Genomic DNA, 27,013 nt, shown 5'->3' on the forward strand with positions numbered 1-27,013 from the left:
GCAGACTGGTGTTATAGTCCGCGGGGCTGACGCCAAATCTTCTATACCACCGAAGAGGCCGCCCCCCTCCTGGTCGTTTGGAGGAAGGCGACCAGCGAGTGTATATTTCCTCCATATTCCTGTCCCCTTCTCCTTCAGGTGTGAGCGGCAGGTGTGCTGCAGGGGAGTAGGGAAAAGTCTCACCCCTCGCCATTAGCCAACCCTGGGAGGGCAGACCTCATGGTGAAAGGGTTGGAGGGTGGTGTCCCTTGGTGAATAGCGGGGGTGTGAGTGTGGACACAGGGGGACGCCTCTATTGTCGAGTCCAGAATGAGTTCACCAAAATATGACAAACGAATGTGTGGCAATAAACGTTCAGGTCCGGACCTGTGTGTGAACGAGCATGTATGGGTGGCCACCAAAAAAACATCTTGTGGAAGTGTGTTGTGGAGCCTGATCAGCTCATAACAAACAAACATACACATACATAAACTCGTTCCCCAGGCCGGCACTGTGGAGATGAGTTCTGCCTCCAAAATGAACTGTATTGCCAATACCAGCGGTGCGTTTGTCATAAACCTGAGTTCAGGTAGTGGTGGAGTGAATTCAGGATCTGGGCATCCCCGCTGTAGGTGTTTCCCTAATGAGGGGTGGTCTTGAGGGTCCAGAGGCCCCTCATTAAGGAGGGGGTACTGTCATGATCTGAATTTGATCTGACAGTTTTAAAAGCACAGAGTGAACTTTTTTCCTTTTGGCAAGTTGCCAAAGTTACTTGACTGTCCCCGGTGGTGGTTAGTGGTATCGCACCTTAGGTTTTCAGTTTAAAGTTCTCTGTAATTATGAATCAGGTGTGGGGCTCTATAAAGGAGTCTCAGGGTGTGTAATCACTGCTGGTGATACTGATTCATTCATTGATTCTGAGTTGGTGAGAGCCTGGTGGAAGGATGGAGCTGACGAGGAGTCCTGCGCAGCTTAGCCAGGGGGGACGTGTGTCAGCTATGGTGTCTGGACGAAGGGCTGGCATGACGTGGTGGGGTCGCAGTGATGGTGTCGGCAGGAAGTGTCTGCATGGACTGGTGGAGTGGCGACTAGGGAGAGTGGCACTCACCATGTGGGACTTGGCTGCTGAGCTGGACTCAAGCATGCTTGCCTTCGTGGCAGAAGCTGAACTCATCTTTGGGACTCTGTTACTAAGCAGCAGCAACTGGTGGTGGACTCTGCTCCAAGGCTGCACTATGGTGAAGGGTCCTGTTATGGTGATGGATCCGGGTGGAGGAGAAGACGCACACAGGTGGAGGGCTCTGTTGCAGGAGCATAAGCACAGAGCATAAAGCTAAGTGGTGTCCCCCTGTATTGTCTCTTTCCCTCATGTGTGTTATTAGTGCAGTGGTGGGATTAGTCTCCGCACCGCCCAATTCCCTAGTGAGGGTTTAGGGTCAGGGCGAGCAAGGGCTTTTCAGGTTCGCGTGCGGCGACAGGTGCGGAGCCTGTATAGGGAATGTGAGGAGTGCAGGGCCACTGGCTCAGGGGAGTGCAGGAGGTCTCCATGTCCCCATTCCCTATCACAGGGCCCACCATTGTTAATGTTTCCCAGGTTCCCCCTTATTATTTAAATTCGCCCCACTGGAGGCGCTGTATCCAGGGTCACGTGTGTTATGGGTTCGCCTTGCGGAAACATCTGCGTCCAGACACGCGTGACCGTGACAGTGGAGGTCTGTAAGAACGGAACAACTCCTCGACTTATCCTTACAGAGACACACACAGATAGCTTCACTGTGGCCTTGATAACAGCCATTACACGGTACTGAGAGAGGAGCGTGCACGTACACCGCTGTCCGGCGTATTTAAAATTGTCAAGCTCCGTGTTTTAGTATACGGATTGACACACGCTGTCTCTCTATAGTTTTGAATGTAATCAAACAGCAAATATACTAAACTGTTTGAAAACCAGACAAAACTATAAGGTGGAGGTCTGTAAGAACGGAACAACTCCTCGACTTATCCTTACAGAGTCACACACAGATAGCTTCACTGTGGCCGTGATAACAGCCATTACACGTTACTGAGAGAGGAGCGTACTCCGCTGTACGGTGTGTGAAAAATGAACGCTCAGTAACTCACAAGGACAAAACAATAAAATCTTAAAAGGCAGCCTAATAACCAACAGAGCTGATGCACCAAAATATAGCCTCCCCTTGCACTGCATAGTGACTGGTGTGTTGTACAGGCAAAATCGCTAGCAGCAGAATCAGTTTTTATTATCTTCTTCCCTGCCTAACGCTCTCCCTACAGAATCATCATCAGCAGCAGCTCTCCCTATTCTGAGATCAGCATGAGTAACATGGCGGTCGGCGTCCCCACCCTTTTATACCCCCTGTGACGCCCCACAAAGCAAGCCAATCACTTGCATGCCCTTCTCCAAGATGGTGGTGACCCCTGCCTATGTCATCACGTTGCCCACAGTGTCCATTCTTCCTGATTGGCTGCAAAAAGGGCACTCAAGCATCTTTTGAAACGCGACTTTGGTGCTAAAGTCGCCGACCTCGTGGCCGACCTCACGCTAAGGTCGGGTTTCGTTTCATGAAACCCGACTTTGGCGAAAGTCGTCGACTTTTGAATTTTTTCGACCTGTTTCGCTCAACTCTAATTACCACACCATAAAAACCCTTGCATTCTAACAAGGTTTTCTGCGTTGTTTTGGGGGAGTGTTGTGAGTTTATTTTCCCCTTCACTACTGAGGCCCGAGGAACTCCCTCTTCTGGTGAAGAAAGGTAGTGAGCCTGATTGTCAAACACCTGGGGCTGATGATGATGAGTGGCTGAGTGGAGTTAATGACCGGATATAAGGCTGCCGACTCCCTTCTGGCCTGCACGTGATTTCTCTGTGGACTTCTAGGAAACCAGTCTGATTCCTGCTCATCTAAAGCTAAGATTTCTGCTTTGTCTTTTTGCATTAGTGTTTTGTTTTCCTTGCTTTTCTGGATTCTGCCATTCCCTGCTGGGGGGAGCTGAATCTCCTTTTGCCTGTTGCTCTGTCTTCAGAATATTCCTGAGTACTGACATAGCTTTTTTTGAAGCCTAGCGTCTTCAGGGCCTTTTTTACTGTCAGTTGTTGGCTCTTATTTTCATAGGGTTTTTCACAGATTGCAGACAGCAGCCTTCCTGTCCTTTCCTATCTAAGCTAGCTGGGGCCCCATCTTTGCTCAGTCTACCTTTCTGTCTGTGTTTTGTTCTTTCTTCACCGTCATTATATGTGGGGGGCTGCCTTTTGCTTTGGGGTCTGCTCTGGGGCAGTTTAGATTTCCCTTTCTGTCTTTAGGCAATGTAGTCCTCCGGCTGTGATCGAGGGGCCTAGGGCATCGTAGGAGCCCCCCATGGCTACTGCTAGTTGTGTTGATAGGTTCAGGGGTCTGCAATCCGATAGCTGCCAACTACTCTGGTTTTCTGGACTTAGCTAGCATTTCTATTTTTGCCTCCTACGGTGACTCAATCATAACAGAATCACCCGCCACACCGCAGATCCTAGGGTACTCAATTGCAGGAAAGAATTGTATAAAAAAAAAAAAAAAGTGTGTATATTTTTTCCTCTATATCTCTGAGGCCGTAGGGGGAATTTTTTTTTCTCTCAATGGAGATAAAGCAATTGTCTGATCGTGTGGAGCAGCTCGCTGCGGAAGTGTGGGGAATTTCCGCCTACCTTGCTCATTCACATGCTGCTGAACCAAAGATTCCTACACCTGATGTATTTTTTGGGGATCGGTCTAAATTTTTGAATTTCAAAAATAATTGTAAATTATTTTTTGCCTTGAAGCCTAACTCGTCAGGGAGCTCCGCGCAGCAGGTTAAAATTGTCATCTCTTTGCTGCATGGCGATCCCCAGGATTGGGCGTTTTCTTTGAAACCAGATGATCCTATTCTGACTAATGTGAACGCATTTTTTCAGGCCTTGGGGTTGTTGTATGACGAACCTAATGCCATTGATCAGGCTGAAAAGACCCTGCTGGCATTGAACCAGGGTCGTGATTCTGCAGAATTGTACTGTCAAAAATTCCGAAAGTGGGCAGTACTTACTACCTGGAATGATAATGCCTTGGCTGCTCTCTTTCGGAAGGGGTTGTCAGAAGCCGTAAAAGATACTATGGTGGGATTTCCTGTTCCCTCTGGTCTTGACGATTCTATGTCTTTAGCCATTCAGGTTGATCGGCGTTTGCGCGAACGCAGAGCTGCACGAGAGGTGTTGCCACCTGTTGAACAGATGACTGAACCTATGCAATGTGATAGAGTTTTTTCCAGAGAGCAGCGTCAGGAGTTCAGAAGGCGTAATAAGTAGAGTTGAGCGAAACGGGTCGAAAAAATTCAAAAGTCGCCGACTTTTGGCAAAGTCGGGTTTCATGAAACGAAACCCGACCCTAGGATGAGGTCGGCCACGAGGTCGGCGACTTACGCGCCAAAGTCGCGTTTCAAAAGTTTGTTTTGCGCTCTTTTTCAGCCAATCAGGATCCACGGACACTGTGGGCAACGTGATGACATAGGCACGGGTCACCACCATCTTTCAGAAGGGCATGCAAGTGATTGGCTTGCTTTGGTGGGCGTCACAGGGGGTATAAAAGGGCATGCACGCCGACCGCCATCTTACTTCTGACGATCTTAGTATAGGGAGAGGTTGCTGCTGATTCTGTAGGGAGAGCGTTAGGCAGGGAAGAAGACAAAAAAACTGCTTCTGCTGCTAGCGATTTGGCCTGCACAACACACCAGTCACTGTGTGTGCAGTGCAAGGGGAGGCTATATAGTGGTGTATCAGTGGTGTTGGTTGTTGGGCTGCCTTCTAAGGCTTCCTGACATTCCTGCATTGCTGTTTACCCACTGCTCCGCAAACTGCTATTTTAAAAGCAATCCAATCTCCCTTATCCTGTGCCATCGAGCCTGTCACATAGCGCTCAGATATCAGTGGGCCTCACACAATCCAAAAGTGTCCAGTGTCCAAAAGTGTGTGCAGAGATTCAAAATCTCCCTTATCCTCTAGTCACTTTTGTCACAGCTGTGCCATCGAGCCTGTCACATAGCGCTCAGATATTCATTGGGCCTCACACAATCCAAAAGTGTCCAGTGTCCAAAAGTGTGTGCAGAGATTCAAAATCTCCCTTATCCTCTAGTCACTTTTGTCACAGCTGTGCCATCGAGCCTGTCACATAGCGCTCAGAAATCAGTGGGCCTCACACAATCCAAAAGTGTCCAGTGTCCAAAAGTGTGTGCAGAAATTCAAAATCTCCCCTGTCCTATAGACACCTTGTACCTTGTTTTACATTACTATATAGTTTGTTGGATTTTGTCTACATTTCTACCAAAAATGAGGAAGGCTGGTGGAAGAGGCCGTGGAATTGGGCGGGGGTTGGCAGCTGGTAATGATGGTGTTGGTGGTGGATCTGATGGTAGTGGCAAGAGCAAAATAGGACCGAATGCAGGAGGTGCTGACCCTGCGTCATCGTCTGGCTACATAAGGCCTCAAACGCTTAGTTTTCTAGGAGTTGGCAAACCGCTTTTAAAGGCAGAGCATCAGGAAAAAGTTTTGTCTTACATTGCTGACTCAGCCTCCAGCTCTATCGCCTCCTCTTCTTCAGTTGTAAAAAGTAAAAGCACTGAGTCGTCATTGGAGGCTCATGTTCATGAACCACACCTTTCCTTGTGTCCTTCACCCCAACCAAGATTGAAGGATGACGCAGGCCATACTACTGATTACTCCATGGAGCTGTTTTCACATACCATGCCTGGATTATCAAGTGAAATGGTGAATTACCCAGGCCAAGATGAATCTGACATGGAGTGCACTGATGCACAGCCGCTGATGGATGATTCTGCTGGTACATTCACTCAGAGCACTACATTGTCCTCGCAGTGTACAGAGCCAGATTCTGACCCTGATGAGACTCAGGTGCCCCTTCCTGCACACTATACCACCATACACGGTGACACAGAGGAAGGTGCACATGACATAGAAGAGGAGGTGATGGATGACCCAGTTGTTGACCCAGATTGGCATCCATTGGGGAAGAGGGTGCTGCTTCCAATAGCTCAGATGAGGAGCATCCACAGCAGACATCGACATCGCAACAGCTGTTATCTGGCAGGCCCGGAGCACTCCAAAGACAGGTTCCAAACATCAAAAGAGTTGCTGGACAGCTTGTCCAGAGGGTCAAAAGATCACAGCGTGCTAGGCCGCAAAATGTCTGCCAAAGTAGGAAGAGTGCAGTGTGGCACTTTTTTGAACAAAATCCTCATGATCAGGCCAAGGTTATCTGTAAGAAGTGCGCAAAGACCTTTAGCCAAGGGAAAAATCTGAAAAATTTGAATACCAGTTGCATGCTTAGACATTTAACCAGCATGCACTTGCAAGCGTGGACACAACACCAAACCTCAAGTGCCACATGTGCAACTGATCACAACGAAGGTAGTCAGCAATGCTACATTGTTTCCCCCACTGTAAGCCCACCGGTTAGCACAGCAGCAAATGTTGAGGTGTCGTTGCAAGACCACAGCAGTCAGGGAATCCCACTGTTATATCAACGAAAGACTGATTCTAGGCCATCAGAAAGAACACCAACTCCATCACCATCATCAACCCTCTCTCAGTCCGCCCTGTCCACCGCTACTTCCACCATATGCAGCTCTCAAGTCCAGCTCACCCTCCCAGACACTATGAGTAGGTCAAGAAAGTACTCAGTCTCTCATCCGCGTACACTGGGTTTGAACGCCCACATTGCCAAACTAATCTCGTTTGAGATGATGCCCTTTCGGTTGGTGGAAAGCACAGCTTTCCGCGAACTCATGGCCTATGCAGTACCACGCTATGACCTACCCAGTCGCCACTTCTTCTCTCGCAAAGCCATCCCAGCCCTCCACCATCATGTGAAAGACCGCATTGTCCATGCACTCAAGCAGTCAGTGAGCGGAAAGGTGCACCTCACAACTGATGCATGGTCCAGTCGGCATGGCCAGGGCCGTTACGTGTCCATCACTGTGCACTGGGTTAATGTGGTGGATGCAGGGTCCACAGGGGACAGCGGTGGTGGGACAGTGCTGCCTAGCCCACGGTATAGGAAACAGTTGGCTGTAGGCGTTCGACCCTCCTCCTCCTGCTCCTCCTCCAGAAGCGAAAGCTCGTCCACAGAGCGCAGTCGTACGAGCACTCCATCTGCAGCTGCCACTGTTGCACACGATGTGTCCCCCTATCGAGCAGCTAGTGGAAAGCGTCAGCAGGCTGTGTTGCAGATGATGTGTTTGGGCGACAGACACACCGCCGAGGTGCTGGCCGAGTACTTGAAGCGACAAACTGAGTCATGGCTGGGCAGTGTACATCTTGAGGCAGGCAAGGTAGTTAGTGATAACGGCCGTAATTTTGTGGCAGCCATAGCCCTTTCAAAACTCAGCCACATACCTTGCTTGGCTCACACCTTGAACCTGGTGGTGCAGTGCTTCCTCAAAAATTATCCGGAGTTAACAACCCTGCTCCAGAAGGTGCGAAGACTGCTTGGCAGAGGTGTTCGTGGTGCACACAGCAGAAGTGGCGTTGGAGACAGGGGTTCCATGACAATGTTGTGGACTGATTTTTCAAATACTGCTCACACAACTGGTAATACTGCATCGATGGAAAGTGACAGGAGACAGCAGTTGTCAACTATGGTTACAAACTACTTTTCCTCCCATATCGATGTTCTCCCACACAGGTCATTCCCCTTTGACTATTGGGCCGCTAAACTGGACACCTGGCCTGAATTGGCACAATATGCCTTACAGGAGCTCGCTTGCCCAGCTGCAAGTGTGCTATCGGAAAGAGTCTTCAGTGCAGCTGGATCAATCCTGACAGAAAAAACGACCCGTCTGTCAACCCAAAATGTGGATGATCTAACCTTCATTAAAATGAACCACGCATGGGTTTCCAAGGATTTTGTCCCACCTTCCCCTGATGACACATAGGGTGACAGAAAAATGGCTTGCTTTGGTCCACCTCTTCCTGGTACTTCACCTATTTTGCCTTTTGCATCAGCTGAATGTCCAACATCAACATATGCCACTTTCTAAAACTCCCTAACTGTGCTGCCTCCCCCCCCATGGCCGGGGTCACCACCTACCGCACGACACCGTGTGAGTGCCGTTGCCCTGGACAGGTGGGTAGGCCGACTCTTGGGCGCGGGCACTGGCACAGGGTCCCTCATAGTGCAATCAAGTGTCTCTGACGGTGGTGGTGCACACCCGCCGTCAGACACACCGCTGTACTATGAGGGGCCCAGTGCCAGTACCGACGCCCACGAGTGGGCCCCCCTTGCTTGGGCAGGGCCCCAGCATTTGCAATCTTTACCTCTCCCTGCTCCTCCGCTGTGTAATCTGGGCCGTCAAATCCATACTGTGCCTGACACCGTCTGAGCCTGCCTCCTGAGACATATTTTGAATGTGTACGCTATCCATACATGTTATCCAGGGATACGGTACCCTTTCTAACCTTTGTGCAATCACGTGCAATCCATACTGGGCCTAACACCGTCTGAGCCTGCCTCATGCTGTATAGACATATATTTTGAATGTGTACGCTATCCATACATGTTATCCAGGGATACGGTACCCTTTCTAACCTTTGTGCAATCACGTGCAATCCATACTGGGCCTAACACCGTCTGAGCCTGCCTCCTGAGACATATATTTTGAATGTGTACGCTATCCATACATGTTATCCAGGGATACGGTACCCTTTCTAACCTTTGTGCAATCATGTGCAATCCATACTGGGCCTAACACCGTCTGAGCCTGCCTCCTGAGACATATATTTTGAATGTGTACGCTATCCATACATGTTATCCAGGGATACGGTACCCTTTCTAACCTTTGTGCAATCACGTGCAATCCATACTGGGCCTAACACCGTCTGAGCCTGCCTCATGCTGTATAGACATATATTTTGAATGTGTACGCTATCCATACATGTTATCCAGGGATACGGTACCCTTTCTAACCTTTGTGCAATCACGTGCAATCCATACTGGGCCTAACACCGTCTGAGCCTGCCTCCTGAGACATATATTTTGAATGTGTACGCTATCCATACATGTTATCCAGGGATACGGTACCCTTTCTAACCTTTGTGCAATCACGTGCAATCCATACTGGGCCTAACACCGTCTGAGCCTGCCTCCTGAGACATATATTTTGAATGTGTACGCTATCCATACATGTTATCCAGGGATACGGTACCCTTTCTAACCTTTGTGAAATCACGTGCAATCCATACTGGGCCTAACACCGTCTGAGCCTGCCTCATGCTGTATAGACATATATTTTGAATGTGTACGCTATCCATACATGTTATCCAGGGATACGGTACCCTTTCTAACCTTTGTGCAATCACGTGCAATCCATACTGGGCCTAACACCGTCTGAGCCTGCCTCCTGAGACATATATTTTGAATGTGTACGCTATCCATACATGTTATCCAGGGATACGGTACCCTTTCTAACCTTTGTGCAATCACGTGCAATCCATACTGGGCCTAACACCGTCTGAGCCTGCCTCCTGAGACGTATATTTTGAATGTGTACGCTATCCATACATGTTATCCGGGGATACGGTACCCTTTCTAACCTTTGTGCAATCACGTGCAATCCATACTGGGCCTAACACCGTCTGAGCCTGCCTCATGCTGTATAGACATATATTTTGAATGTGTACGCTATCCATACATGTTATCCAGGGATACGGTACCCTTTCTAACCTTTGTGCAATCACGTGCAATCCATACTGGGCCTAACTCCGTCTGAGCCTGCCTCCTGAGACATATATTTTGAATGTGTACGCTATCCATACATGTTATCCAGGGATACGGTACCCTTTCTAACCTTTGTGCAATCACGTGCAATCCATACTGGGCCTAACACCGTCTGAGCCTGCCTCCTGAGACATATATTTTGAATGTGTACGCTATCCATACATGTTATCCAGGGATACGGTACCCTTTCTAACCTTTGTGCAATCACGTGCAATCCATACTGGGCCTAACACCGTCTGAGCCTGCCTCCTGAGACATATATTTTGAATGTGTACGCTATCCATACATGTTATCTGTGGATACGGTACCCTTTCTCACCTTTGTGCAATCACGTGTAATCCATACTGGGCGTGAGAACGGCTGGCGAGCTGTTAAGCAAGCTACAGCACCTGTCCAGACAAGTACAGGGATTCCCTAGCGAGGAGACTTATTTGATTGTTTTCAATGTTGGGACAGCAATTTTTGGGGAGCACTATACTCTGGAGAATGATAGATGGGGCCCACCATACACTGGAACATTCCAAAGGTGGACATCAGGCACTGGAGCAGCATTTACAGGGCCCATTATACACTAGAGCATTAGAAATGGGGCCCATTATGTTTGGAGCATTATTTGGGCCCATAAGACAGTGGAGCTTCATCCATGGGGACCAACATATACTGTAGCATTATGTGGAGCTCATCATATACTGTTTCAAACATTATATGGGACCAATGATTCTGTATGGAGAAATAGATGGGCCTCGTCATGAGATGTAAAAAGTGAGGTATTTTTCATTGTACTATACCGCTATTTCTCTGCCGTATCGGAGCATGATGAGTTGTGGTATGTGTTAAAGGGGCGCTCTTTCGCCCAGGGCACATGAAAACCTGCAGCCAGCCCTCCCCCCCCACAACTTTAGCCAAATAACCCCCATTTTTCAGTGCGTAACTTGTATTATGAAGTTAATTAAGGTTGACAAGCTTAAGAAAGAAGAATTGATGCTTTTGGCATTCAAATGGGCACTGTAGGTGTGTTTCCTGTCCTCCTCTCACTGCCGACTTTTATTCCCCATTGACTTACATTGGGTTTCGTGTTTCGGGACGACCCCGACTTTTCCCCATAATCGGACGATCTTGCTCGACCCGACTTTTGGAAAAGTCGGGTTTCACGAAACGAAACGCGACCCTAAAAAACCAAAAGTTGCTCAACTCTAGTAATAAGTTGTGTTTTTTCTGTGGAGATGCCTCGCATATTATTTCTGTCTGTCCTAAACGCGAGAAACACCTTGCACACACGTTTTCTGTTGGTGGTGTTCAACCTAAGTTTCTTCTGGCTATTACTCTGATCTGCTCCCTGTCCACATTTTCCGCCAAGGCTTTTGTGGATTCGGGAGCAGCTCTAAACCTAATGGACTTGGATTTTGCTAAAAGTTTTGGATTTCCGATGACACCTCTGCAGACGCCTATCCCTTTGAGGGGGATTGATGCTTCTCCTTTGGCTAAAAATAAACCTCAGTTTTGGACCCAGGTGGCAATGTGGGTCGCCCCAGACCATCAAGAAAATTGCAGGTTTTTGGTGTTACATAATCTGCATGATACTATTGTTCTGGGGTTTCCCTGGTTACAAATTCATAATCCAGTTTTGGATTGGAAATCTGTGTCTGTGGTGAGTTGGGGTTGTCGGTGTGCCTTTAGTGAGGCTCCGGTGTTTTCCACCTCTCCTCAGTCGCATGATGTTCCTGATTATTTGGCGGACTTTTATGATGTATTTAGTGAGAATGAGTCTGCGTCTCTGCCTCCTCATAGGAGTTATGACTGTGCAATTGAACTGAGCCCGGGGTGTAAATTTCCCAAGGGTCAGCTCTTCAATTTATCTGTACCCGAGCACGAGGCTATGCGATCCTATATTAAGGAGGCATTGGAGAAGGGTCATATTAGACCATCCTCGTCACCCTTAGGTGCCGGTTTTTTTTTTGTAGCCAAAAAGGATGGATCATTAAGACCTTGTATTGATTATCGTGCTCTCAACAAAATTACTGTTAAATATCAGTATCCGTTACCCCTGATTTCTGATCTATTCTCCAGAGTTAAAGGTGCTTACTGGTTTACCAAGCTTGACCTCAGGGGGGCATATAATCTTATTCGCATTAAGCATGGGGATGAATGGAAGACGGCGTTTAATACTCCGGAGGGACATTTTGAGTACCTGGTGATGCCTTTTGGGCTCACTAATGCCCCTTCTGTCTTCCAGTGCTTCATGAACGATATTTTCCGAGATTTTGTCGATAAATTTTTGATTATCTATCTGGATGATATTTTGATCTTCTCCAAGGATTGGGATTCTCATGTGGAACATATTCGGACTGTGTTCCGGATCTTGAGGGAGAATTCCCTGTATGTCAAAGGATCTAAATGCCTTTTTGGAGTACAGAGGATTTCTTTTTTGGGATTTATTTTGTCCCCGTCAACTATTGAAATGGACCCGGCCAAGGTACAGGCCATTTACGATTGGGTTCAGCCCACTTCTTTGAAGGCCCTCAAGAAGTTTTTGGGTTTTGCTAATTTTTATCGGAAATTTATAGCAAAATTTTCTAGTATTACCAAGCCATTGACTGATTTGACTAAGAAGGGTGCTGATGTGTTAAATTGGTCTCCGAAGGCTGTTTCTTCCTTTCAGGAGCTGAAGCGAAGATTCACCTCCGCCCCGGTTTTGCGGCAACCTGATGTCTCACTTCCGTTCCAGGTAGAGGTGGATGCTTCTGAGATTGGTGCAGGAGCTGTTTTGTCCCAAAAGGATCCTGTAACATCTAAAATGAATCCCTGTGCTTTCTTTTCCCGAAAGTTCTCTCCATCTGAACGTAACTATGATGTGGGGAATCGGGAACTGTTAGCCATGAAATGGGCATTTGAGGAGTGGAGACGTTGGTTGGACGGAGCTAAACACCAAGTCGTGGTCCTCACTGACCACATGAATTTGATTTACCTAGAGTCGGCTAAGCGCTTGAACCCTAGACAGGCTAGGTGGGCCTTGTTTTTTACACGTTTTGATTTTGTGGTTTCTTTTCTTCCTGGAACTAAGAATGTCAAGGCTGACGCCCTCTCTAGGAGCTTCTTTGCTGATTCTCCTGTGGTGACCAAGCCTGCTACCATCTTAGGCGAAGGGGTAGTTCTTTCTGCCATCTCGCCCGATTTGAGACGTGCTCTGGAAGAGTTCCAGGAGGACAAACCTGAGCGTTGTCCCAGTGGAAAGTTGTATGTTCCTGACCAGTGGAAGAAGAGAGTGATGTCTGAAGTTCATTGCTCTGCTTTGGCTGGTCATCCAGGTATTTTTGGTACTAGAGATCTGGTGAGTCGGTCTTTTTGGTGGCCCTCCTTGTCTCGTGATGTCAGGAATTTTGTGCAGTCCTGTGGGACATGCTCCCGGTTTAAATCGTGTTCTCGCTCTAGTGGGTTGTTGATGCCTTTGCCTGTCCCCAAGAGGCCATGGACCCATATTTCAATGGATTTCATCTCTGATATGCCTGTCTCTCAAAGGATGACTATTATTTGGGTGATTTGTGATAGGTTCTCTAAGATGGTTCATCTTGTACCACTCCCTAAGTTGCCGTCTTCCTCTGAATTGGTGCCCTTGTTTTTACAACAGGTGGTTCGCTTGCACGGGATTCCTGAGAACATTGTATCTGACAGAGGAGTCCAGTTTGTGTCTAGATTTTGGAGAACTTTCTGTTCCAAGTTGGGAATTCAGTTGTCCTTCTCCTCTGCTTTTCACCCTCAGACCAATGGGCAGACAGAGAGAACAAACCAGACCTTGTAGTCATATTTGAGATGTTTTATTTCTGCTGATCAGGATGATTGGGTTTCATTTTTGCCCTTGGCCGAATTTGCTTTAAATAATAGAGCTAGTTCTTCCACTTTGATGTCACCTTTTTTTTGTAACTTTGGGTTTCATCCTCGATTTTCTTCAGGGCAGGTGGAGCCCTCTGCCTGCCCAGGTGTTGACACTGTGGTGGAGAGAATGCACCAGATCTGGGACCAAGTGGTGGATAAGTTATCTCTCTCCCAGGAAAAGGCCCAGCGGTTTTCCAACCGACATAGGACCATTGGTCCCCAGTTTAAGGTTGGTGATATGGTGTGGTTATCATCAAAAAATATTGCTATGAAGGTGGCTTCTCCTAAGTTTAAGCCTAGATTTATTGGACCTTACAAGATTTTGGAGATTATTAATCCGGTCTCTTTTCGTTTGGCTCTTCCTGTCACATTTAAAATCCATAATGTGTTCCATAAATCTTTGTTGAAGAGGTTTGTTGAACCTGTTGTTCCGGGAGTTGCACCTCCAGACCCTGTATTGGTTGAAGGTAACATGGAATATGAGGTAGAGAAAGTACTGGATTCCCGTCTGGCTAGACGGAGACTCCAGTATTTGGTTAAGTGGAAGGGTTATGGTCAGGAGGATAATTCCTGGGTCTCTGCCTCTGATATTCATGCCAAAAGATTGGTGCGTGCCTTTCATCGGGCTCACCCTGATCGCCCTGGTGGCATGGTTGAGGGTTCGGTGACCCCTCCTCAAGGGGGAGGTACTGTTGTGAGTTCATTTTCCCCTTCACTACTGAGGCCCGAGGGACTCCCTCTTCTGGTGAAGAAAGGTAGTGAGCCTGATTGTCAAACACCTGGGGCTGATGATGATGAGTGGCTGAGTGGAGTTAATGACTGGATATAAGGCTGCCGACGCCCTTCTGGCCTGCGGGTGATTTCTCTGTGGACTTCTAGGAAACCAGTCTGATTCCTGCTCATCTAAAGCTAAGATTTCTGCTTTGCCTTTTTGCATTAGTGTTTTGTTTTCCTTGCTTTTCTGGATTCTGCCATTCCCTGCTGGGGTGAGCTGAATCTCCTTTTGCCTGTTGCTCTGTCTTCAGAATATTCCTGAGTACTGAAATAGCCTTTTTTGAAGCCTAGCGTCTTCAGGGCCTTTTTTACTGTCAGTTGTTGGCTCTTATTTTCATAGGGTTTTTCACGGATTGCAGACAGCAGCCTTCCTGTCCTTTCCTATCTAAGCTAGCTGGGGCCCCATCTTTGCTCACTCTATCTTTCTGTCTGTGTTTTGTTTTTTCTTCTTGCTTCACCGTCATTATATGTGGGGGGCTGCCTTTTGCTTTGGGGTCTGCTCTGGGGCAGTTTAGATTTCCCTTTCTGTCTTTAGGCTATGTAGTCCTCTGGCTGTGATCGAGGGGCTTAGGGCTTCGTAGGAGCCCCCCACGGCTACTGCTAGTTGTGTTGATAGGTTCAGGGGTCTGCAATCCGATAGCTGCCAACTTCTCTGGTTTTCTGGACTTAGCTAGCATTTCTATTTTTGCCTCCTACGGTGACTCAATCATAACAGGGGAGAAAACTATATTGTATCCAAACTGTAAGACTGAGACTACAGTTTGATCCTCATGTAAGATTTGCAAAAAATTGTCAATGGAGTGTTTGATTTTAAAAAATTGTGGACTATAGTGAAGTCAAACAAAGCATTTTTGTTTAAATTATTGCTTTATGTTTGTATTTGCCTTTGTGCTTTTTGTGTTACAATATTTAGTACTCTGTTTAATGTCCAATTGGGATACTGCCCATCTTTTGGTTTCTTAGAGGACGGACGTAATTCTGCATTCAGATCCTCAATATTACTGCACTTCCTCTTAAGCCTTGTAAATTCCCCAACAGGGATCTCCCTAATAGTATTTTTTCGGTGGCTACTGTTGGCAAAGAGTATTGTATTGTCACAAGACAGTTTACAGTATGTTTTAGTAGATATTATTTTGGTCATGTAAACCACATAGATCCAAATACAAGCAGGATATATGTGCAGAATCATGTTTGTAAGTCAATCTGATAATATAACAAGATAATCCTTTAATCGTCCCACCATGGGGAAATTCAGAGCATTACAGCAGCAAGGCAGGAACAAGTACAGATACAGATGCATAAAGGCATTACATTGACAGTAGGTAGGTACATATACGAAAAAAAAAAAAAACTGCATGAAGTCTGGTATGGCAGATACATCATCACTCCAAATAATGAGGATGTCATCAATGTATTTGCCATACTACACATTAGATAATGCAAAGATGTTGGATGCAGAGAACATGTACTCAAATTCCCAAAAAGCCACTACCAAGTTTGCTAGCGATGGTTAAGTTTATTATGTCTATAATTGATTTTACTTTGTCAGAGTGATATGAATTTATGCATATATGCATGTCACATGCAGGACCTGACAGGTGTCAGATGATCTTATGTGATCATTGTTCCATGTGTATATTAAATCTTTGTGGAAACTAAAGTGATTTAGCTTTCAGAGATATCGCCGCTGCGATTGAAATGTGTTGCTTTTTTTCCCCTGTCCAAATGTGATTCTGGAGCATCTGTATTACATTTTATATGGATTGAATAAAGTTCGGATTTTACTTAAGGATCTGGAACACTTCAACCTTTTTTTGCATTGCTTATGACGTGTCATATGGACGGAGTTCCGTGATCCTGTGGTGGCTGTCGGCAAGCTAGCTTTTTCACTCTTTTCAGTTATCTGGATCCAGTTATTCTAAGAATATGAGATACAGTGGTCTGTCAATTACTGAACTCAACTCCCTCAATATCCATGGATTAATGCCATTTGGGCTGGGGGATTTGTCAATGTTTAATTTACTCATATGCAAGCATACTTATTTTTATGTTTAACTAGTTATGTCAGGTGGTGAACATGGATGAAAAGTGCCTGCTTAAGGCTAGTTTCACACTAGCATTTGGCAGAGCTGTGGAAGGGCTGGGGAGTTCCTCCGTGAAGCTCCACCCACGGCCTCACCTCCTCTGTTCAACTCCGCATACATCCACACGGACTGCGTACCTAATGTTAAAGATAGACGCATGCGGAGCTGACCGGAGGAGGTGCGGCAGTGGGCAGAGCTTCACGGAGGAAGTCCGTAGCCCTCCGCAGCTCTGCAGAACGCTAGTGTGAAACTATCTCAGCCTTTTCCTTGTCCTCTATAATTATCCAGTTATTCTCGTCTTTTAAAGGGCCAATGCCATCTGTTTTTTTTACTTTCGGCACTGGTGCATTTATGAATATTTATGGAATTCATTTTAATGTCGCTGGTGTTTTGTTTCTCTGTAGATATCTTTGCTAGCTTGATTTCTTTTTTACATTTCTTATATAGATCTTTTTACTCCTGAAATGCTATTTCTCTTTCCTCAGCCTTCAGGATTTTGAAGGTCCTTTAGTTTAATTTCAAGTTTTTTTAAGTTGCCAATTGGTATCCTAAAATAAATGCATGTGTTTACAGTTCATGTTTGTACAGTTATGGAGACACCAAATATAGGGGTTACATAAGTGTATTTGCATTCTATATTAAATATAGGGGTAATTTACAATACTTTGTATTTTTTCACTTTTTTAAATTTTGCTTTAACTTTGTTTAAATCATTTTTAGTGATATACTGCAACAATTTTGTATTGCAATGTACTGTAAAACTAATGATTTGTCAAAATTACTTGTCTGTGGGTCAGAAAACACAAAAAGCAGACATAGATGCAGTCAGTAGGCTACTATCACAACCCATAACTGCACTTACTCATATGTATTGGTTTTATAACAGAGCCAACATCTGCAATGTACCCATGAGCTCAGGAAGCCTTCGCTATATACTCTCTACCAATATGTGATCTCCAATATACTTTATGTAGGGTTTAATTATGATGATTATTTGTGTGGCAAAAGTGGAAAATGCATTGATATTGATATGCTGCTCATGTCCTAAAATATTTCAGCTTATAAAAATATACAACAAAAATTTCCATTCTCTTTAAGCGAGTGGATATCTGGAAAACAGCTCCAAATAATGGCACATACTAGAGTATATTTCAAAGTAGCATAGACTACCATCAGAAGATAATATGAGAATAGGCAAGTTTATTAGTCATTCGTTATATCTAGCTTGCTTGCATCAATTTGTTAATGAACAATATCTGTTCTGTTTTTTTTAGAAACCATACTGTCACATCTATAAAGTGCATACTAACACTCGGGAAAAATATGGAGCAGGTTACCTATTCCAAACTAAACCTCAAGAAAGGTCATGGACATCCACCCAAGACATGTTCTGCTGAGGAAGGTAAGATGTGGAAATATATAGTGACAGGTGATATAGTAAGTATCAAGGACGAGGGGTGTCATTAAGCAGGATCCCTGAATTCAGTTTTCCCATTCATGGGCAGTTTCCTTTCCTTAACTAATCAAGTATAAATTCTACAAGAATAAAGGGAATCTGTCAGCAGATTTTTTTAATGTAATCCACGAGAAACATGACGTAGGGGAAGAGAGCCTGATTCCAATGAGTTACTTACTAGGCTGTGTTTTACTGGGTCTATACAATCACTGTTTTATCAGCAGGAGATTATCACTACATGCTTTGTGCCTTTTTGTCCTTCTGCTCTGTTTAACCCCCACCCCACCACAGTTTTGCAGCTTTCTGTCAATGTACAGTGTACACAGAAAGTTGCCAGTCAGTGATGTGGGCAGGGCCATATGCAGATCAGCATTTCGAGCACTGCAATATCTGCAGCAGAGAACACTCTTGGTGGTCACTAACCTCCAGTGCAAGAACTCTGACAAACTACTCCTCCTATCTCAGTTTCCTGAACCCCTGTGAGCGTTACACTATAATAAATAGCTAGTTACAGATTTATAATTTCACATTATGATTTTCCTCATTTCACATATCTTATGGTTATATCAAAATGTGTTATAAATTATTTTGCCAGTGCAAATGCAAACAAAATTCAACTCTATTGTATTTTAACATGGTTCAGTATTAGAGCTCATTCAGACATATGTTTTTTCGTACAAGTCCTATCCATGTTTTTCACAGATGCAACTCATACCCAGGGCCTGTTTTATGCAAAGTGGGGCACTAGGCAAAAGTTTAAAATGGGGCCCCAAATGCTAACATATTGCACATCACACAGAAGCATTTCTGTTGTATTTACGTGCACTGAGTTCAGGACGCTAAATGAGTGTGATCGACAATATTGAAGTTGTTCGACGTTTGTTTCCCGGGCTCTTTACACCAACTATAGTATAATACAATCCCCATAGTCCTCCATATAGTATAATACACTCCCCATAATCCTCCATATAGTATAATACACTCCCCATAGTCCTCCATATAGTATAATACACTCCCTATAGTCCTCCATATATTAAAATACACTCCTCAGTCCTCCATATAGTATAATACACTCCTCATAGCCCTCCATTTATTAAAATACATTGCTCAGTCTTCCATATAGTATAATACACTCCTCAATGTTCCATATAGTATAATGCACAGCCATAGTCATCCATGTAGTACAATTCATTTCCCATAGTATAATGCACCCCATAGTTCTTCATCTAGTATAATGTATTTCCCATAGTCCTCGATACAGTATAGTGTAGCCCACATATACTGTAGTATAATGCAGCCACCCCACAGAGTATAATGCAGCCACTGCACAGAGTATAATGCAGCCACCCCACAGAATATAAAGTAGCCCCCTGAGAGTATAATGCAGCCCCGCCATACAATATAATGTAACCTCTATAGAATATAATTCAGCCCCACTCATAGTATAAGGGAGCCCCTCCATAGAATATATGGTAGCCCTCCACAGAATATAATACAGCTCCTCCATAGAATATAATGCAGCCTCCTTATATAGTATAATGTAGCCCTTCCATAGAATACAATGTAGCCCTCCTCATATAGTATAATACAGTCCCCCATAGAATACATTGTAGCCCTCCTCATATAGTATAATACAGTCCCCCATAGAATATAATGTAGCCTCCTCATAGAACATAATGAAGCCCCCATCTATAATAATAAATGCCCTAACCAGCTTCCGGTTGTAACAACTTCCGTCCAGTTGTAACCGGTGACGTCACCACACACACACACACACGCACATATTAACCCTCAACACACCACACCGCCTCAACACACACTCCTCTCACCTTTCACCTCCACTCATGTCCACTCACTCTTTCACTCCACATACGTTCCTTTCTCTCACTCCGTTTCTCATACTCACACCGTCATCGTCGCTGCCCCGACATCTTCCTCCGCCGCCGCGATCCAGGATCCAGACGTTCTCCAGGCCGCCGACATGTTCTTGCGGGACGCCATCTTGGATGTCGTGAAATCCCGCGAGATTCAAGATGGCGTCGCCGCAACAATATGTCGCTGGCGTGGACGACATCGGGATCCAAAAAGATGGCGTCGGCGAAATCTCGCGAGATTACGCTGACGCCATTTTGGATCCCGATGTCGCCCATGCCAGCGACATGTTGTTGCGGCGACGCCATCTTGAATATTGCGGGACTTCACGACATCCAAGATGGCGTCCCGCAAGAATATGGCGTTCCGCAAGAATATGTCGCTGGCGTGGGCGACATCGGGATCCAAAATGGCGTCGGCGTAATCTCGCGAGATTTCGCCGACGCCATCTTTTTGGATCCCGATGTCGTCCACGCCAGCGACATGTTGTTGCGGCGACGCTATCTTGAATATCGCGGGATTTCACGAAATCCAAGATGGCCTCCCGCAAGAACATGTCGGCGGCCTGGAGAACGTCTGGATCCTGGATCGCGGCGGCGGAGGAAGATGTCGGGGCAGCGACGATGACGGTGTGAGTATGAGAAACGGAGTGAGAGAAAGGAACGTATGTGGAGTGAAAGAGTGAGTGGACATGAGTGGAGGTGAAAGGTGAGAGGAGTGTGTGTTGAGGCGGTGTGGTGTGTTGAGGGTTAACATGGCAAGAGGTGTTAACGACGTCCGCCGACGCCATCTTGCATTCGTGAAATTGCGTCATTTACCTCACGCCGACTTGCTGTGCGGATGCTTGGCATTGCCTGTACCACCATAACTACTGCTGCCTTGGTCCTATGCCTGTTTACTGCCGGTGTCTAATTACTGGACCAATTTGCCTGTACCGCCATAACTACTGCTGCCTTTGTCCTCTGCCGGTGTCTAATTACAGGGCCAATTTGCCTCTATCGCCATAACTACTGCTGCCTTGCTCCTCTGCCGGTGTCTAATTACAGGGCTAATTTGCCTCTACCGCCATAACTACTGCTGCCTTGCTCCTCTGCCGGTGTCTAATTACAGAGCTAATTTGCCTCTACCGCCATAACTACTGCTGCCTTGCTCCTCTGCCGGTGTCTAATTACAGGGCTAATTTGCCTCTACCGCCATAACTACTGCTGCCTTGCTCCTCTGCCGGTGTCTAATTACAGGATCAATTTGCCTCTACCGCCATAAGTACTGCTGCCTTGCTCCTCTGACTGTTCACTGCCTGTGTCTAATTACAGGGCCAATTTGCCTCTACCGCCGTAAGTACTGCTGCCTTGCTCCTCTGACTGTTCACTGCCTGTGTCTAATTACAGGGCCAATTTGCCTCTACCGCCATAACTACTGCTGCCTTGCTCCTCTGCTGGTGTCTAATTACAGGGCCAATTTGCCTCTACCGCCATAACTACTGCTGCCTTGCTCCTCTGCCGGTGTCTAATTACAGGGCCAATTTGCCTCTACCGCCATAACTACTGCTGCCTTGCTCCTCTGCCGGTGTCTAATTTCAGGGCCAATTTGCCTCTACCGCCATAACTACTGCTGCCTTGCTCCTCTGCCGGTGTCTAACTACAGGGCCAATTTGCCACTACCACTTCATAACTACTGCTGGGCAATTACAGGGTCAATTAGTATCTGTTTACTCTACAATACTCCAGGACGCCTTCTTCACTGCCAGATAACTGCCAAATAGACTCCTTTACCTGTGCCAACATGAGTCATAACAAAAAGTATGCCAATGCCAGTGAAAGGAAAGCAGCTTTAGCACTACGACAAAAACAACGCCGTGCTAATGAGACTCCTGAGGAAAAACAGCATCGACTTGACAAGATTAAGGCTTATAAACGCCGTCGTCTCACACACGAATCCCCTAACTCTAAATCTATTACATTGGCTGAAGAAGCCTCTACACGCCATCACCGCCAACAACAGACGGCCTCTTCCTCATCATCTATAATAATAAATGCCCTAACCAGCTTCCGGTTGTAACAACTTCCGTCCAGTTGTAACCGGTGACGTCACCACACACACACGCACGTTAACCCTCAACACACCACACCGCCTCAACACACACTCCTCTCACCTTTCACCTCCACTCACGTCCACTCACTCTTTCACTCCACATACGTTCCTTTCTCTCACTCCGTTTCTCATACTCACACCGTCATCGTCGCTGCCCCGACATCTTCCTCCGCCGCCGCGATCCTGGATCCAGACGTTCTCCAGGCCGCCGACATGTTCTTGCGGTGACGCCATCTTGGATTTCGTGAAATCCCGCGAGATTCAAGATGGCGTTGCCGCAAGAACATGTCGCTGGCGTGGACGACTCGGGATCCAAAAAGATGGCGTCGGCGAAATCTCGCGAGATTACGCCGACGCCATTTTGGATCCCGAAGTCGTCCACGCCGGCGACATGTTCTTGCGGCGACGCCATTTTGGATCGGCGAAATCCCGCGATAGTCAAGATGGCGTCGCCGCAAGAACATGTCGCCGGCGAGGACGACGTCGGGATCCAAAATGGCGTCGCCGAAAACTCGCGAGATTTCGCAGACGCCATTTTGGATCCCGACGTCGTCCACGCCGGCGACATGTTCTTCCGGCGACGCTATCTTGACTATCGCGGGATTTCACGATACTCAAGATGGCGTCGCCGCAAGAACATGTCGCCGGCGTGGACAACGTCTGTATCCAGGATGGCGCCGGCGGAAGAAGATGTCGGGGATCGTGGAGCAGCGGCGATGACGGCGTGAGTATGAGAGACGGAGTGAGAGAAGGTGTCGTATGTGGAGTGAAAGAGTGAGTGGAGATGGTGAAAGATGAGAGGAGTGTGTGTTGAGGAGTGTGTGTGTTGAGGGTTAACATGGCAAGAGGTGTGATGCTATCGCATCCTCCCGATGCGATAGCATCGGGCCATAATCTAGTACAATATAATCTAGTCCCCCATAGAATATAATGTAGCCTCCATATAGAGTATGATGCAATTACCCCCATAGAATATAATAAATATAATACAGCCCCCACAGAATATAATGTAGCCTCCATAGAATATAATACAGCCCACCTCCCCATAGCATATAATGTAGCCCTATCAAAGAGTATGATGCAATCCTCTCTCATAGAATATAATACAGCCCCCATAGAATATAATGTAGCCCCCAATAAAATATAATACAGTCCACCTCCCCATAGAAAATAATGCAGCCCATCAAAGAGTATGATGCAATCCTCCATCATAGAGCATAATACAGCCCCCATAGAATATAATATAGCCCCCCATAGAATATAATACAGCCCACCTCCCCATAGAATATAATGTACCCTCCGTGAATGACTCCACAGTCCAGTACTCACTGATATATTAAAAAAAACAAAAAAAAACCCACAATCCTCACCTCTCCTCGTGCCCTGTGCTGCGCTGCTCCAGGCTCTCCTCCGGACTCAGCGGTTGCACTGCCCGGGCCCGGCACACAGCGGGTGCACGATGAAGTGACATCATCGCGCACCCGCAGTGTCAGAGGCAGAGGGGAATGATGGGAGAGGGAGCGTCATCTGACGCTCTCTCCTCCATCATTGCTTTGGTATAGTTCAATGCGGCGGCGGGGGGAGTCGGCGCAAGCAGCAGGCGGGCCCCTCTGACCACAGGCACGCCACTGGTTGGGGGACCCTGGGGAAGTGGGAGCCCTAGGTAGCTGCCTGGTCTGCCTGCTGCTAACGCCTTCCCTGCTCATACCTTGTATAGTCTATGGGCTGATCACATGTCTGATTTCAATTTATGGTCACTTGTCCAATATTGACACGAGTTTTGGATCAAAATTGGTAATGCAAGTCTACGGGTCTGTGAAAAAATTGCCACCTGAGTACTGTTCGTTTTTCACGGACTGCTGAATAGGAGAAGGTATAAAAACTTCCATTTTTCCTCATGTGAGAAAAACTGATGAAACTCGGATGACACTCCAATGATGGTAAATGTAGGATCATTTTTACAGCATGGGAATAAATGCAGTGTAGAACACTCAGTCTTTGCCTACAGCACCTCAAATTCGCAAATGGTAATGTTCTGATAACCATTGACCATTAACTTTACACAGATGTCCCCAGTGTTGTTTATGCTGATATTAGGACAGCTGCATCCCAGAGTCATTTACCAGCTGAGGACCCAGTACCAGGTAAGATCATATACGCAGTATTGATTCTGGTGGAGCACCATCTTTAGAAGGTTGGTAAGGCATTACTTTAAGTAAATGATCCTTTAGAGAACAAAAATTATTTTTTCGCTAAATATGTTCCAACTTCTCTATCCCTTGCTGATTTCTGGTTTGACATGTACTGTATGTCTGATTAACTTGTAATATAGACTTATAACACTTTTCAGCTGCATAGGATTTGGAAAGATGCAAATACTTGTGAAATTTTAGGACCAAGCATTAAACACTAGATAACTGTACTATTAATGAAACCACTGGAACATTAGGAATATAATATTTAAAGAATTAGAAAAAATGGATTTCTTAAAAAATTAGAACCCATGAGAACACCTCTAGCCATCCCAGATCCAGCAGATCAATTTCAGATTTAGGCCTCTTTCAGTTTTTTGCCGTCAGGCGCGATCCGGCTTTTTTTTGTAAAACCGGATCCGGCAAAATGCAATGCCGGATCCAGTTTTTCCCCATTGACTTGCATTAGCGCTGGATCGCGCCGGATGGCATTGCGTTTCATCCGTTTTTTGCCGGATCCGGCTACTTGTCTCATTCCGGCGTCTGGAAAAAACGGCTACTGTAACGTTTTTTGTCTCCGGCGAAAAAGCCGGAAGCGCCGGATCCGGCGCTTCCGGCTTTTTGCTACAATGAAAGTCTATGGGCGCCGGATCCAGAAAAAGACGGATCCAGCCACCGGATCCGTTTTTTTAAGTCTGCGCATGCTCAGATCCAATTGGCCAGCCCCCAGGAAACAGATATAACCTGCTAGACGGATCCAGCAAAAAAACGGATCCGTTTCTACAGTTCTCCAAAATTTATGCCGGATCCGTTTTTTCTAAAAATAGCCGGATCCTGCCTGACGGCAAAAAACTGATGTGTGAAAGTAGCCTTAGGGAGCTGTCCTGTAGTTGCAGAAGGCCCAGGGTGTCTCCCAACTTCAACTTTACCTGTGTCCTCAGGACTAAGACAAAGTTGAATATAATGATGGAGCAGGGAGTGATCACATCCTTGCTTCACTATTCCGTGTAGGTAGAGCCTGAAGGACATTTAAGTCACGTGACATTTACAGGTCATGTCACTGGCAGCAGATCCCTCAGTAACAGAGGAGCAGGACATAAAAGTGGGTGGTCATCATGATGATATTCCCCAAAGTGTCCCCAATACTTGGTCTGAAGGAATGTACTGTGAACACCTCATACTGTGTGTGAGGGTATGTACTGTAAATACATCATACTGTGTGTGGGGTGAATGTACTATGCAGATATTATTCTGTGTGTGGTGGAATGTACTGTGGGGACATCATACTGAGTGTGAGGAATGTACTGTGAGTACATTTTACTGTGTGGGGGGAATGTACTGTGTGGTCGTCATACTGTATTGGGGAGAATGTACTGTGTGGTCATCATACTATATGTGGGGGAATGCACAGTGGAAACATCCTACTATGTGTGGGTGAATATACTGCAGAGACATCATACTGCATGTGGGAACAATGTACTGCAGGGGCATTATACAGTGGGTGGGGTAATGTATTAAATGGCCATTATACTGTGTCTGCAGGAGTGCAGTGTGATAACACCCTACTATGTGTGGGGGAATGTACCATGGAGACATCGTACTGTTTGTGAGGGAATTTACTGTAGGGACATCATATTGTGTGGAGGGAATGTACTTTGGGGACATTATGCTGTGTGTGAATTTACTGTAGGGACATCATATTGCGTGTGGGAGAATGTACTGTGGGGACAATATACTGTGTGTGGGGGAATGTACTATGAGGACTTCAAACTGTGTCTGGAAGAATGTACTGTGGGGACAATATACTGTGTGTGGGGGAATGTACTAGGTGACCATCATACTGTGTATGTGGGAATGCACTGTGGAAATAACATACTATGTGTGGGGGAATGAAACATGGAGACATCATACTGTGTGTGTGTGTGTATTTACTGTTGGAACATCATACTGTGTGTGGGGTGAATGTACGGTCGGGATATACTGTGTGTGGAGAAATGTAGTGTGTTGATATCATACTGTGTGTGGGGGAATGTACTGTGATTACATCATTCTGCATGTGGAGGAATGTATGGTATGGACATTAAATTGTGTGTGGGGGAATATACTGTGGTGGCATCACACTGTGTGGTGGTGATGTACTGTGGGGACATTATGAGCAGGTTGTTGGATGCAGTAACGAACAGGAGACAAAGCAAGAGCTAACATAACGTAATTTACTTGAACAGGAGTGTACTCCATAAAGGGAGGAGACAGGGCAAACAGGGGTATAACAGTTGGTATACAGGATGAGGTAAAGAATATAATGGAGATAGCAACAGTTCTCAAGGGTTAACTTATCAGTCTGACAGCTACCTGACTGGAGACTCCACGGTGTGAAGAGTGGCGCCAACACAGTCAGAGCATGGTAGATCCGGTGTCATCCTGAAGGCGTCGTTGAGCCGTTTTCCGACGGCAGCGATTTGTCCTCGACGTCTTTGTTCTGCCTTCTTACACGTTAACGCAGTGTGCACTCTAGCATACAGCATATACCACCTTCTATCTTCCAAAATAAGATATCCAACAAAAAAATATATATATGTATGTATGATTAAAATTTAATAATAAGGGGAGGCCAATGCCGAAACGCGCGTCGGGGCTGGCACATCCTGGGGACAGAAGCAGCTGAAAGGTATCTACACTGTGTTCACAATTCTGGTTTATTATTTTTATGCTATAAGCACTGATTTACTGCATCATTGCGGCACATTGCACTTTATTTGTGGCAGCTTATTTATTATTAATTATCTCAGCACTTTGTTTGTGATTTCACATATATGTGTATATATATATATTTATATAGAAACTTTTTTGCACACGTTTTTTGTCCACATCATTGTGGCACCTT

The 27,013-nt window shown here is 46.1% G+C and overlaps 1 long non-coding RNA gene across 1 annotated transcript in view; it reads left to right on the top strand.

The window, feature by feature from the left end:
- Nucleotides 1-24,075, top strand: part of LOC141056200 (uncharacterized) — a 65,785-nt gene extending 41,710 nt beyond the window's left edge. The window contains exons 2-3 of the long non-coding RNA XR_012221593.1: nt 17,793-17,920; nt 24,004-24,075. This is a non-coding gene — a long non-coding RNA (uncharacterized lncRNA). The remainder of the gene's footprint in view (nt 1-17,792; nt 17,921-24,003) is intronic.
- Nucleotides 24,076-27,013: the final 2,938 nt, after the last annotated feature.

This window comes from Dendrobates tinctorius, unplaced genomic scaffold, assembly GCF_039654945.1.
Source record: "Dendrobates tinctorius isolate UK_male_01 unplaced genomic scaffold, ASM3965494v1 ptg000196l, whole genome shotgun sequence".
Taxonomy (NCBI): Eukaryota; Metazoa; Chordata; class Amphibia; order Anura; family Dendrobatidae; genus Dendrobates; species Dendrobates tinctorius.